Consider the following 15,548-nt stretch of genomic DNA (forward strand, 5'->3'; position numbering starts at 1 on the left):
GAAAATTTGGAAAGATTTTGACTTTCGATGGAGGAACTATATTTTGAATTAAGAATTAAGAATGACATTTGGTCATGTTCTGAGTTGTCACAAAATATGTGGGAGAAACTGTTTTATCAGCAAATTACCTTTAAATAAGGTAACGCACAAGAAAATGGACAAGACATCATATGAGTTATGGAAATGGAATAGAAGAAAACCTTACTACAACTACATAAAAGTGTAGGTGTCTTGTATAATGTATAATGACATGTCGAGACACATGAGTTGTCGACATAATACCTTTAGATAACTGAGCTCAATTAGAATTATCTTCATTGGTTTTTTAAGATTAAGAGATAATATTACGGATCTGCAATCCAATGAGTTGAATCGAGATCAAGTTGATAATGATCTAAAGGAAGTGACCCAAGCACATAAATTTTTAAGGCGCTATGTGAAGGAATACCTAACCTAGTTGACTGGAGTTGCCAAGATCTAGGTTCAATTGGGACAACCTACTTACATAGAGCTTGTTAGGTCACTGTATGGGTTCATATCCCAAGTCCATCCCTATAATGAAAACAATGACTAAAATGTGGAAAATGTTAAGCAATGCTTTTAATGAAAACTATGTGTTTCGTTGAGCCATACAACATAAGTCGCCTATGTGAGAGTGAAGTTGAGTCGCTTCAAAGAGACTAGTGGGGCATAGTTTTCTAAACTGCTATAAAACCATGAGATCTCCACGGCTCTATGGACATAACCATGAGAACCAAATTCTTATTAATGAGATATTTCTATGTGGTATGTCATCTCTTACACAAACAAAAGGACAATTTAAGGACATCAATTCTACTGGACAACTAGTAAGATAAACATATTTTCACAAGGGAAGGTTCAAAAGGGGACGTCTACCTATCATATGCAAATATCAAACGTAGAATCTATCAACATGTCGAGTCAGTCTTGAACCATCAATTTCATTCATGTAGGGGATTGTTGGAAAAATAGTTGAATGAATTAATGTTATTTAGAACTAATTAATAATAAGTCATTTCACTTGGTGAATGAACTTAATTTTTGGTTTAATGATACATCCATTCAATCACACCTATTCAACAATTCTCTTTATGAAAATATTAAATCCTTGAGACACAAATCCATTCAAATCAACCAAAAATCAAGGTTTCAACTTCAGCCAATGAAATGAAGTTCTCCAATTGCTCAGTTCCCCCAACTAAAAATTAAGAAAATAAAAGAAGAAGAAGAAACATGGTTTATGATTTTATATGAAAAAATGTTGTACGAGGTCTTGAAACACGTTGAAACGATAACTCTAGCAATGACAACATGCGTTAGCAAATAGTGGCTCAAATTCGCCAGAGACGAGCGTATCTAGGAGTTGATATGTACCAGGCATTGGGCTAATATCAGTTGTGGAACCTAACAAGTTAGATTCGTCGTTTTACCTCTCGATGGTTTCCAACGTCTCCACTCCCATTACCTCTGGCCACTTTCCAAGCTGCTTCAGCTTCGATGTGGGCTCCACAAAGATTATTAACTCCAAGTTGCCTGCCCTGTAGGGAAGAGACGAGGTTCATTTTTTATCTCTTCTCTTTAATTAGGGTTTGTTTGTTTCACTGAAAACATTTTATAATAATATTATTTATTATAAAATCTTAAAATTATTATTTTAAAATATTAGAAAAATTTATTTAATACTATTTATACCAATATTATTATTAAAATTTTATTTCTATAATTTTATAAATAAAAATATTAACTCTCGTATATTCTATTAAAATAAAAATACGATAAATTATTTGAATATCTATAAAAATAAAAGTATTATATATATTTTAAAATTATTAATAAATATATTTTAAGGAATTTTTATAATATTATTAGACCATTATATTAATATTAAATACATAAATAAAAGTATTCACTATTAATAATTCAATAATATTACTTATAAGAAATTAATAAATAATATAACTTTTATTAATAATTTTTTTATATATTATTAAAATAAGAATATATAGTATCATATATTATTATAATATGAGTATTTTATTGTAATAATATTATTATATTAAATTATTAAAAATATTAATAAATATATTTTAATTATGTTAATAATTAATATTTTTATTAAAATGGTACTAAAATATCATATTAATATTAAATTTATAAAATAATATTATTTAGTGTATTTATGCTTTGAAGTGAAAAGTTTGGAAAAATGACTTACGAAAAATTAAACCGTAAGTCATTTTCCAAAAAATGCAAAGGAAATTCTGTTGACCAAGAAAATGTTTTACATTGACCAATCTGTTTTCCTCTAACCAAACACTAGAAAGTGAGGAAAACGTGTTCCGGAAAATGTTTTACGTGAAACAAACGGACCCTTAGTATTATGAGAAAATGAATTTCACAGACAAATAATTCTTAAAATTTCACATTTGATCAAAGTATTAAGATCCAAAAAATTTTAAAAAGAAATGAAATTCATTAAATAAGCGAGTGCGAAGAAATGGGTAAAAACCATATTGAAGGAGATGATGGTGGAGAAGTGGCCCGAGAGGGAAGGTTGTATAAAAACTTTGAGGCGCCAGATGCTGTTTGATGATGATCAAAGGACTAAGAAGAAAAGCCCTCCATTGGAGAAGCAGCAACAAATGACTGGGTAAACGGAGGGAATGAAAAAATAGGTCAAGGGGAAAAAATGAAAAAGGGTTAAAGGGGCGAGTTTGGGTAAATGGCGGGAATGAAAAAAAATAGGTCAAGGAGAAAAATGAAAAAGGGTTAAAGGGTGCGAGACATAGAAATTGTAAACTTACGGCATTTGTAAACATAAACGCCACTAAAGTACGATTCTATAGCGACGTTTGTATAAAAACGCCACTAATGTACGAGTGTATAGCGACATTTATATAAAAATGCCACTAAATTATGAGTCTTTAGCGACGTTTGTATACAATCACCTCTAATATACTGATAAATTGTGACATTTATTCAAAAAATGCCATTACAATATGAATCTCTTACAACGTTTTTTCAAAAATGCCATTATATATGTTTCCTATTACGGAGTTTGTATAAAAACGCCACTAAATTACGAGTCTTTACTAGCATTTGTATACAAACGACACTAATGTACGAGTCTTTAGCGGCGTTTATATAGAAACGCCACTAAAGTACTTGTCTATAGAGACTTTTTTATAAAACGCCACTAAAGTTCGAGTCTGTGTCGGTGTTTTTGTTTAAAACACCCCGATATGCATAAAATTAATGTGTTTCTATCAAAACGTCGTGAAATTTGTTATTTTATGGCTTTTGTTTTAAAAATGTGGCTATAAACTCATTTTGCTGTAGTGAGTATAAAAATGATATTAGAGATCAAAGCAATCTGAACAGGAAGGCTTCAAAAAGAATCTAGGGTCACCGTGGAACATGTGCAGCCTTAGATTCCTCGGAATAACCCATGGACATTTTGGCACCCAAGCAAGCCTGAAAGCACTAAACGAAAGGACTTAGTTAAGCCACAAATCCTAGAGACAACCTTGAGACAATTCACAATCTTAAATCTGGAAAACAATTAGGAAGTTCCTTTCAAATTCGTTCTTTCCGGTGATAGAGAAAGACAAGATTGTGTTCGACTGATTATTACAGTTGTGATTGTTTGTTGTTATATCTTGGGAGAACGACGTTCAGCGTTACTTAAAGCACCTAGGAGAGGACGAATTTGTCTTAAGGAAACTGTTCATCCATGGTTCAACAAAAACTTCTTCTTCGGTTTATCTTACTCTATTCATTCGACTTCGTGTCTATATACGAGTAAACAAATCATGTTCCTCTATTTTGATTCTTTACTTATTTTTGTTCGTTCGATTCAATAATAATATATGCTTATTATTATTATTATTATTATTATTATTATTATTATCTCGGTTTAATATTTATCTAACAATATTAAGATAGATTATACGATATTTTTATTCTAATCCAAGATATACCAGCGAATGATTTATTAAATCAAAATAAACATTAGAGGGAGACATTTACAACTCATTCGGAATTGTTGATTAGCACGGTTTGCAACAACATTGGAATTCGAAAGGTCTTAACCCTTCAATCCATTTCTCCCTCTATAAATAGGCTAGTTAAGGCACAAATCCTAGTGACAACCTTGAGACACAATTCACATTGTTGAATTAGGAAAACATTTAGAAAGTTCCTTCCAAATTCGTTATTCCCTTTGATAAAGAATGGAAAAATTGTTTTCGAATGATCACTACAAATTGTGCGTATTGTTGTGATCATTTGTTGTTGTATCCTGCGAGACCGGCGTCCAACGTTACTCAAAGTACCAAGGAGAGGATGAATCTGTCTTAAGGAAACTGTTCATATATGCCTCAACAAAAAATCATTCTTCGTTTATCTTACTCTACTCATAACTTCGTGTCTACATTACTCTATTTAAATTCTTTATTTATTTTCATCTGTTAGATTCAATAATAATATATGTTTATTATTATTATTATTTTTATATCGGATTAACATTTTGTCTAAAAATAACTGTATGTGGAACAAACAAGCAAGTACAGGAAGTAAGTTTAAGAACAAACATGTTTAGTAATAATGGTAAGCTAAACAGAGTTGACAGCGGGTTCTGGTCAGAGAGAAATCGATTAGATCAAGAGACAATCTCCCTGGGATAAATGAAAATATTAATACATTGAGTAGGGGAATGTCCCATAACGACGATGATGTAGATATGGAAAGTGAAAAGAATAGACTCATTAGAGGATGATTTATTGTGTATTAGGCTCGATGATCAATCGGTTGAGATGGTATCTACCAAGAATTCAAAAACTTGAGGAGCATATCAATGAGGTAGAACAGGCTATTACAACTGAACGACCAAAATCGATAGCTAGGCCTAGCTGGGATGACATTGTTGGGAATGATCAAGCAGATAATATGCTTAATGGAAGTCCAAATAAGGTTGATCCATTCTATTCTAGGGAAATGAATAATATGGAGAATAATATGGATATATGATCGTGTCGGTCGTTTTTCAGTTGGAAGGCAATCAAAAAAAAATTTAGCACAGAGATAGAAGAACCAAATTTTGATTTTGATAAAATCTGGTAATGAAAGTTCCTCCAAAGGTTAAGAATTTTCTTTGGATGCTGAAGATAAATAGAGTTCCGACTAAAGATTTCCTTAGGATAAGAAGGGTGAAGCTAGATTATCCAAAAGATAGTTGCCCTTGGTGTGGGGTGGGTGAAGAGAGTGCTAATAATTTATTTGTAAATTGCAGATTCATTTGTTGTTTTTGAAAGAATTTTTGCATCTGGTGCAATGCAACTTAGCTCAATCCTCTTGTGATTTCTTATTTACTATCTTTTTATCTTAGCACCACTTGGTCAAGTTTGACGAGAAAACTTTGACTCATTCCAATTGTTGTTGCGTGAAGGAGCATCTGGTTAGCTCGAAATGATAAAATATTTAATGTCAAACTATGTCTATAAGTGGTTTGATATTCGTTGCAAAGATGTGAGTGTCAATAATGAGCATTGAATTGATCTTTTGATGAATGTATTTTATAGTATTGATATGACTTTCGGTAATACAAAAGGCATGATTATAGAAATATGGTAATTGTGTTAATATGATTGTCTTCTTTTGCATGTTTGTTGAGATTATCATTCCCATGTGGTATAATAGAGTTATTGAGTATTATTGAGATCAATAAAACTTAATATTCAGAGTTATTCTTCATGCGTAGGTTCATAGCTTATGTGATAAAGTACGAATACTAGCATCACCGAATGAGTTTCAACTTTGACTATTTATATAGTACCTTTACTTTCTCAAGTGGACATGTGTAATTGTATTAACCTTTGATTTGTAAATTCTATTAAAGTTTTTACTATTTCATATTTTAGGTAAATGTCATAGTTCTAGTTAAATAACCCACAATAGTTATTTTGGTTTATCTATGAATTTATATTTTGATACAATCTTTCGAGTTTTAAATTGTTTTAAAATGTGGAAATAATTCTATAAGTTAGTCGTTCTAATGACCAATATAATAGTTTGGATCCGTTAGATTCTTTGGAGTAAGGTTTTAGGTGTTACAAAATTGAAAATTTCAAAACCTTTTAAGGAGCTTAAAGAAAATTTCCCATATTTTTCACCCATTATAACCCTCCCGTAGCTGATTACTCTAATTCTATCTTGACAGAAAGTCAATTTAAAAGGAATTTGATGTATGAAGGAAACGGCACGGTGAGATAGCATTTTAGTTTGGTTTGATTGATGCAGGGGAGGGTATTTGAATACAAAATCAGACTCCTCCCAATTTCCCATTTTGCTGCTGCAATAATACGATAAACTACAAGTCTACGACTGAATTTATACAAGCACCGCAGCTCAAATATGTACATGATAAGTAGAGGGACAAAAAGCATAATTTGACCCAAGTTTTGGAGTGTATAAGAAATCATCACAGTGAGTTAAATTTTCAAAGACTTTGCTTGCAGGGCAGGGAGATAGAGGGAGGGAAATGGAGTATATTATGAGGAAGAATTCGTCATCATTTTCCTCATTCATCCATCAATTTTCATAGCAAAATGGGTTCCAAAATCCAATTCACATATTTGGCCTTGATAGTATTATTGGGGGCAACTTAGTGTGTGAAGCAACCTCCCGCACTAGTCTTGAAGATGCATCAATGTACGAGAGGCATCGACAATGGATGTCCCAATTTGGACGAGTTTACAGTGACAACAATGAGAGGCAAAAGCGTTTCAACATTTTCAAACAAAACGTGGAGCTCATTGACTCTTTCAACAACGCCAATAACAAGCCTTACAAGCTTGCTGTCAATCAGTTCGCAGATCTAACAAATGAAGAGTTCACTGCTTCTCGAAATGGGTTCAAGGGCCATATGTGTTCCAACAAGGCTACTACTTTCAAATACGAAAACGTCACCGCATTGCCTTCTTCTGTGGATTGGAGAAACAAAGGGGCTGTGACACCTATCAAAGACCAAGGCCAATGCGGTCTGCTCTAATCTGAAATATTAACCATTGTTTTGCTTTTGCTAATGTTCTAATTGTGTTGATCTAATTCACAGGATGCTGTTGGGCGTTTTCAGCTGTGGCAGCCATGGAAGGGGTTACTAAGCTAACAAAAGGTACGTTGATTTCCTTGTCTGAGCAAGAACTGGTCGACTGCGACACCAAAGGTGAGGATCAAGGCTGCCAAGGTGGTTTAATGGACGATGCCTTCCAGTTCATCCTAAAGAACAAAGGCCTAACAACCGAATCCAACTACCCCTACAAGGGAGTTGATGGCACTTGCAATACCAACGAAGAAGCCAACCATGCAGCTACCATAAATGGCTTCCAAGATGTGCCCGCCAATAGTGAAGATGCACTGCAGAAGGCCGTTGCGAACCAACCCGTTTCGGTTGCCATCGATGCCGGGGTTCGACTTCCAGTTCTACTCCAGTGGTGTATTTACGGGATCCTGTGGCACGCAACTTGATCACGGAGTGACCGCCGTTGGATATGGAGAGGATGACGATGGGACTAAGTATTGGTTGGTGAAGAACTCGTGGGGCAGTAGCTGGGGTGAACAAGGGTACATTAGGATGCAAAGGGATGTTGATGCAAAGGAAGGTCTTTGTGGCATAGCAATGCAAGCATCCTACCCCACGGCATAAACAAAACTTACGCTATATATAATCGCCCATTCCTATCCTCATGTCATATATATGAATGTACTGCATCTAAAATTTCAAACTAAATAATTACTTGTTAAATTGAAAATTAGTTTCTTTCAAATTGAGTAAATTACACAATTAGTACAAAATTCGTGTAAGCTTTCCTCTTTGTCATCCAACCCTAAAAAAATCAAATATCATTACTCCACCCTTGACTATCCCTTAACGAAATGATGACGAGACACATTAGCTTAAGGAAAGATTCATACATCTTTACTATCAATATCGTGGTTATCATATAAACACTATATAATATAAAAATACTCATTAAAACAAGGAAACAAAACAAAAATCCAAAGGGACAAGCCATCTCTTTGTCATTTTTACTTGGATTTTTTCCTGACATTAACTATAATATGAGATATATAGAATATGTTGTAACACCTGTACTAAATATGAGAATAAAACTGATGCACCATCAAATGAAAATGATGTTTCTCCTTTTATCACAATTAAGTATTACTTGTCTTGATGAATTAACAAGCAAAGAAAAAAAGGGGAAAACCATGCTAGTTTATGTGTAACTATAATCTAATGGAGCACCGTGAGTGTTCTAAGAGAGGAACAATCACTCTGCACATGAGTAACTTATCGCCGAGAGGAACTGGTTTGCGCGAAACTTTTTTGTAGACGGGTTGTGGTGGATTCAGTTGTAGTAAAGAAGTTGGATAGAAAAGGAAAGCAATTTGGTTTTGTGAGATTCTCCAACAAACAAGATGCCTTTAGAGCCATTGAAAGATTGAATGGGTTCAGCTTGAATGGTCTTATTTGTCTCGTTCGCAATGTTCAAGGGAAGAACATCCTATTGGAGGAAAATCCAGAATAACATGAAAGAAAGTAACGATCAACCGGAGGAATAATAAGGTATAACAACAGACACCCAAAAAAATGGAGGAAACCAATTATGGAAATAGTCATTTAGGAATGTGGAAGTAGTATAAAAATGATATTGGAGATCAAAGTAATCTGAACAGGAAGGCTTCAAAAAAATGCCAGGGTCACGTATAGAAAGAGACCTTGTGAAGGATGAATAAGTGTCTAATCGGCACAATGGCGACTGTATGTGGTCCTGATAGTGTGATGGAGAGGTTACATAGATGGGGTCTTGGAGAACCAAAGATAAAAAGTACGGGAGGCCGATGGTTCTTGTTTGAGATTCTTGACGACGAGCTTTTCATGTTACTTGAGGAGCAGTATTGGAATTACTCGAGGAAATCTTCTTGAAGATGGAAAAATTGTTGGAATCGTTTTAGCTACCTGAAAGAATAACATGGGGATATGCATTGTTGAAATTATGTGACCTTAAAAATTATTACTGAACTATAGGGATATACAATAGTGTTAGGAGAAAATGCAAATCAATCACATGGGTGTGATAAGGTATCTATTTTAGTCAACACCTTAAAGGGGTATTTATAGTCTTTTTAAAGCCCTAAAGATAACAAATAAATAAAATAAAAATAAATCCTAAGATAATAGAATTAAAAATAAAAACAACCCCAAAGTATTTTAAATTTTAAATAATTCCAACAAAATCGTCTGAAATTCTTCTAGAAACTGCCGACTAGATTGTCTTCTTGAAACTCTTGTTGATTGGATTGCCAGAATCTACCACGTCAGACATCGTCATGCCCATGTCTTCAGCCATGATTCCAAAAAAAACTGCATAATTTTCTCTTTTAGTGTTGTTTCCTTTAAATTACAAACCAACACAGAATTGAATAAAACAACAAAAATCAGCAGTATCAAAAAGACAACAAAGAGTATTTAAAAACAAAATAGTGACAAAATAAAGCATTCATCAAATTCTTCGTGACTTATTCAATGTTTGTCCTCACTCATGTGTAAATCAAATATCAAACTATCATGTTGCCTTCTTTCATCCCACAATGTAACCCGAAAAAACAAATTAGTCAAATAACAAATGCCACAAAAAGTAGCACTGAAACAAACGCCACAAAAAAACCACTGAAACAAACGCCGCAAATGGTAGCGGTGTTTGTCGTTTACGATCGCAACTAAAGGTTACGTTTTTTAGCGTCATTTTTAACAAACGTCACTAAAGGTTATGATATTTAGCGGCATTTTTTCCAAACACCGCTTTTTATCTTTTCTTTTGTGAGGTTGTCCCAAAAACGCCACTAAAAGTTCTGACATATAATGGCGTTTGTTCCGAAAAACGCCGCTATATGTTATGTCATATAGTGGCGTTTGTGAATGTAAAACGTCACTATTGACTTCATATATTGTGACGCTTTCTATATAAACGCCGCAAAAGATCTAGAATTTTAGTGGTGTTTTTCAAAAACGTCGGTATTGACTGTATATTTAGTGGTATTTTTTTATACAATTAAAACTAATTTTTCAAATACTATTTTCTACTCTTTTATTATCCTAATTTAACCTGTAGCATTATCCAATAAACTAGACATCCGTAATAACAAACTTCAAATCCATAACAAGAAACTTGAAATCCATAATAATAAATTAAAGTTTACATTAACATAAAATGTAATGTAGTTCAACATTGTTAACTAGAATAAACAACAGTAAAAACGACCCATCATGAAATTAACACATAGTAAAAACAACATCTAAATAACACACATTGGAGTGGCAGCCGCATCTTATTAACAGCAAATCCAAAATCAACAAATTCTTATATTTCAAACAAAATAATCACAGGAAATCAAGGAATTGAAAAATGATCATTAAACTTAATAGGAAATCTAAATTCAAATGGATAATCTTTAAACATACCTTTTCACAAATTCCTTCCTTTTTGTAAAATACTTTCATTTACCTGTTCAATGCTCATCACCTCACCAAGCTTACATTTTAGTAAATTTGAAGAATCTAGAAATGCAGCAGACTTTTCCATCCCAGAAATAAGCAACAAGTGCTCAACCTTTTCTCTCAGACATTCCATCAAAACGAAGCCCGAAAGTTAATAAAATTGAAATCATAATTTAAGAATCAAGTTTAACTATACCATTCTAAAGAAATAATATGCAAAAACTGGAGCTTGATGTAATTCATTCATAACACAACACAGAAACTTCATGTCTTAGGAGCCTAACAGAGAACAGATTCATGACGGATAATACAGAAAGTTCTAGTACATGACCTCCTATGTTCTCACCAAATGTTGGTTCAAACCACAAATCACCTCCGGCAAAAGGTAATTCTCTATACTACGGAAACCCAAAACAATTTTCACAAAAACAAAAAGGGGTTCTTAGCATGATAACAGAAAAATGTATGGTATCTTAAAATGCTACTAACCACTCATGGACATGCAAGCAAACCAATGACACTGAGAAACTACAAACTTAAATTTCCTCTGAAATGTGTTAAATTTAGCAACAGTAAAATTGCAGGAATAACATGACAACCATTATCTTTCATTCACAATACAACTTACATTAGCTAATAGTAGAAACAACCCAATATACCATGATAATTCAAAAATCCAATGTTCTCAAAATTGCTTCGGAAAAACAAAGAAATAAGAAACAACCCAAGATACCATGATAATTCAATAGGTAAGAAAAAAGCCTAAAAAGAAAGTAGAGGAACCGAACACCCCCACCACCATTTTCTTTTATCTTGTTTGTCTTCTTTGAAAGCCAACAAAATAAGCTTCGATTACTCCCACCCATCCCACCAACGCCCTTTCGTTATTTCCCATTCTCCATCTCAACAAAAACAAACCACCCAAAATCAAGGTTTCAACTTCAGCCAATGAAACGAAGTTCCCCAATTGCTCAGTTCCCCCAACTAAAAATGAAGAAATAAAAGAAGAAGAAACATGGTTGATGCTTTTATTTGAAAAAATGTTGTACGAGGTCTTGAAACACGTTGAAACGATGACTCTAGCAATGACACCATGCGTTAGCAAACAGTGGCTCAAATTCGCCAGAGACGAGCGTATCTGGGGGTTGATATGTACCAGGCATTGGGCTAATACCAGTTGTGGAACCTAACAACTTAGATTCGTCGTTTTACCTCTCGATGGTTTCCAACGTCTCCACTCCCATTACCTCTAGCCGCTTTCCAAGCTGCTTCAGTTTCGATGTGGGAAAAGACGAGGTTATTTTTTTTTCTCTTCTCTTTAATTAGGGTTGGTTTGTTTCACTGAAAATATTTTTTAGAAAATATTTTTCGTAAAATAAATTATATGTTCTGGAAAATAATTTTTGAAAAATGTTTTATGGAGTTTGAAAGTTGTTGTGTAAACTATTTTTTCATTAGTTGATAAATTTTTTAGAAATTATTTGTTGTAAATATAAAATATAATAAATAATATTATTTATTATAAAAACTTAAAATTATTATTTTCAAAATATTAGAATAATTTATTTAATACTATTTATTACAATATTATTAATAAAATATTATTTCTATAATTTTATAAATATAAATATTAACTCTCGTATATTCTATTAAAATAAAAATACGCTAAATTATATTGAATATCTATAAAAATAAAATTATTATATTATATTTTAAAATTATTAATAAATATATTTTAAGGAATTTTTATAATATTATTAGACTATTATATTAATATTAAATACATAAATAAAAGTATTCACTATTAATAATTCAATAATATTATTTTAAGAAATTAATAAATAATATAAATTTTATTAATAATTTTTTATATATTATTAAAATAAGAATATAATAGTATCATATATTATTATAATATAATTGAGTATATTATTGTAATAATATTATTATTATATTATATTATTAAAAATATTAATAAATATATTTTAATTATGTTAATAATTAATATTTTATTAAAATGATACTGAAATATCATATTAATATAAAATTTATAAAATAATACTATTTTGTGTATTTATGCTTTGAAGTGAAAAAGTTTGGAAAAATGACTTACGGAAAATTAAACCGTAAGTCATTTTCCAGAAAATGCAAAAGAAATGCTGTTGACCAGGAAAATGTTTTACATTGACCAATCTGTTTTCCTCTAACCAAACACTGAAAAGTGTGGAAAACGTGTTCCTGAAAATGTTTTACATGAAACAAACGGACCCTTAGTAGTATAAGAAAATGAATTTCACAGACAAATAATTCTCAAAATTTCACATTTGATCAAAGTATTAAGATCCAAAACATTTTAAAAAGAAATGAAATTCATTAAATAAGCGAGTGAGAAGAAATGGTTAAAAACCATATTGGAGGAGATGATGGTGGAGAGGTGGCCGCGAGAGGGAAGGTTGGATAAAAACTTAGAGGCGCCAGATGTTGTTTGATGATGATCGATTAACTAAGAAGAAAAGTCCTCCTTTGGAGAAGAAACAGCAAATGAGTTTGGGTAAATGACGGGAATGAAAAAATAGGTCAAGGGGAAAAAATGAAAAAGGGTTAAAGGGGCGACTTTGGGTAAACGGCGGGAATGGAAAAAAAATAGGTCAAGGGGAAAAATGAAAAGGGTTAAGGGTGCGAGACTTAGAAATTGTAAACTTATGACATTTGTAAACATAAACGCCACTAAAGTACGATTCTATAGCGACGTTTGTATAAAAACGCCACTAATGTATGAGTCTATAGCGACATTTATATAAAAATGCCACTAAATTATGAGTCTTTAGCGGCGTTTGTATACAATCGCCATTAATGTACTGGTAAATTACGGCGTTTGTTCAAAAAATTCCATTACAATATGAATATCTTACAGCGTTTTTTCAAAAATTCCATTATATATGTTTCCTATTACGAAGTTTGTATAAAAATGCCACTAAATTACGAGTCTTTACTGACATTTTTATAAAAAGGACACTAATGTACGAATCTTTAGCGGCGTTTATATAGAAACGCCACTAAAGTACTTTTCTATAGTGATTTTTTTATAAAAAGTCACTAAAGTTCGAGTCTTTGCCGGCGTTTTTGCTTAAAACACCACGATATGCATAAAATTAGTGTGTTTCTATCAAAACGTCACGAAATTTGTTATTTTGTGGCTTTTGTTCTAAAACTACGGTTATAAACTCATTTTGCTATAGTGAGTATAAAAATGATATTAGAGATCAAAGCAATCTGAACAGGAAGGCTTCAAAAAGAATCTAGGGTCACTTTGGAACATGTGCAGCCTTAGATGCCTCGGAATAACCCATGGACATTTTGGCACCCAAGCAAGCCTGAAAGCACTAAACGAAAGGACTTAGTTAAGCCACAAATCCTAGAGACAACCTTGAGACACAATTCACAATGTTAAATCTAGAAAACAATTAGGAAGTTCCTTTCAAATTTGTTCTTTCCGGTGATAGAGAAAGACAAGATTGTGTTCGACTGATCATTACAGTTGTGCTTATTGTTGTGATCGTTTATTGTTGTATCATGGGAAAACGATGTCTAGCGTTACTCAAAGCACCTAGGAGAGGACGAATTTGTCTTAAGGAAACTGTTCATCCATGCTTCAACAAAAAATTCTTCTTCGGTTTATCTTACTCTATTCATTCGACTTCGTGTCTATATACGAGTAAACAAATCATGTTCCTCTATTTTGATTCTTTACTTAGTTTTGTTCATTCGATTCAATAATAATATATGCTTATTATTATTATTATTATTATTATTATTATTATTATATCTCGGGTTAATATTTTATTTAATAATATTAAGATAGATTATACGATTTTTTTATTCTAATCCAAGATATATGAGCGAATGATTTATTAAATCAAAATAAACTAGATATTCCATTGTTATGTCGAGTCTACGAGCGACATCATTGAAACCAACCTTGAAGACCTAGGTCGAGTGAATTGGCATAACTTCTAGTTTACATGGATAACTTACGTGGAAAACTTGCAAATGATATTGCTTTTGCATGAATCACTAAATTGCAAAGGCATATGTGTTTATGTTCAATAACCCTTGTGCAATGATAAGACACGTTAGTATACCTTTGCAGGTTGCATGTCAAATTATATTCTAAAAGTAATTTTCAATTTGCATCCCGTGCAGAATTTTTTTTAATTGTTTCGCCTGTTGATGGTTAAATACTTGATGATTCGATGATAAGGTACATATGAAACCTTTTGCAAAAACCTTTTCAGGTTTAGGATGAAACATAAAGCAAGTCTCAATATTAAGGACAAGCCTTGGTGTAACATGATAAAGCTCGTATGTTTTATTTTTCGGTAATGAAAGGTGACTTTCGACCAAGAAATCGAAAAGGTATGCGTATCCATTCAATAACTTTTATAATATTTATACATTGAGATTATACTACTATTTTGGGTTTTAATTCCATTGTTATCTCGGATTTTAGTTTTACTAAATCCTGACGTTTAACGGATTCAACAGAATATTGTTGATTGGGACAACCTACTTACATAGACCTTGTTAGGTCACTGTATGGGTTCTTATCCCAAGTCCATCCCTATAATGAAAACAATGACTAAAATGTGGAAAATGTTAAGCAATGCTTTGCTTTGATCAAAATATGGTCAAATATATGATGATCCTCCTATTATTAGAAAGGATGAGAAAACGTTGTTTCCATATCCACCGTTGTTGAAAATTTGGAAAGATTTTGACTTTCGATGGAGGAAATATATTTTGAATGGATTGTCGGATACATTGTATTAAGTATATAGTATCCATAAGACTACTAAAGAATTAAGAATGACATTTGGTCATGTTCTGAGTTGTCACAAAATATGTGGGAGAAACTGTTTTATCAGCAAATTACCTTTAAATAAGGTAACGTACAAGAAAAGGGACAAGA

At 32.3% G+C, this 15,548-nt stretch overlaps 2 pseudogenes; both read left to right on the plus strand.

Moving 5' to 3' along the window:
- The first annotated feature begins 1,183 nt into the window (after positions 1 to 1,183).
- Positions 1,184 to 2,430, plus strand: LOC120162940 (annotated as a pseudogene).
- A 116-nt stretch (positions 2,431 to 2,546) lies between these two features.
- On the plus strand, positions 2,547 to 7,775 carry LOC120162929 (annotated as a pseudogene).
- Positions 7,776 to 15,548: the final 7,773 nt, after the last annotated feature.

The sequence above is a fragment of the Hibiscus syriacus genome, unplaced genomic scaffold (genome assembly GCF_006381635.1).
Source record: "Hibiscus syriacus cultivar Baekdansim isolate YM2019G1 unplaced genomic scaffold, ASM638163v2 tig00111410_pilon, whole genome shotgun sequence".
In the NCBI taxonomy this organism is placed as follows: domain Eukaryota; kingdom Viridiplantae; phylum Streptophyta; class Magnoliopsida; order Malvales; family Malvaceae; genus Hibiscus; species Hibiscus syriacus.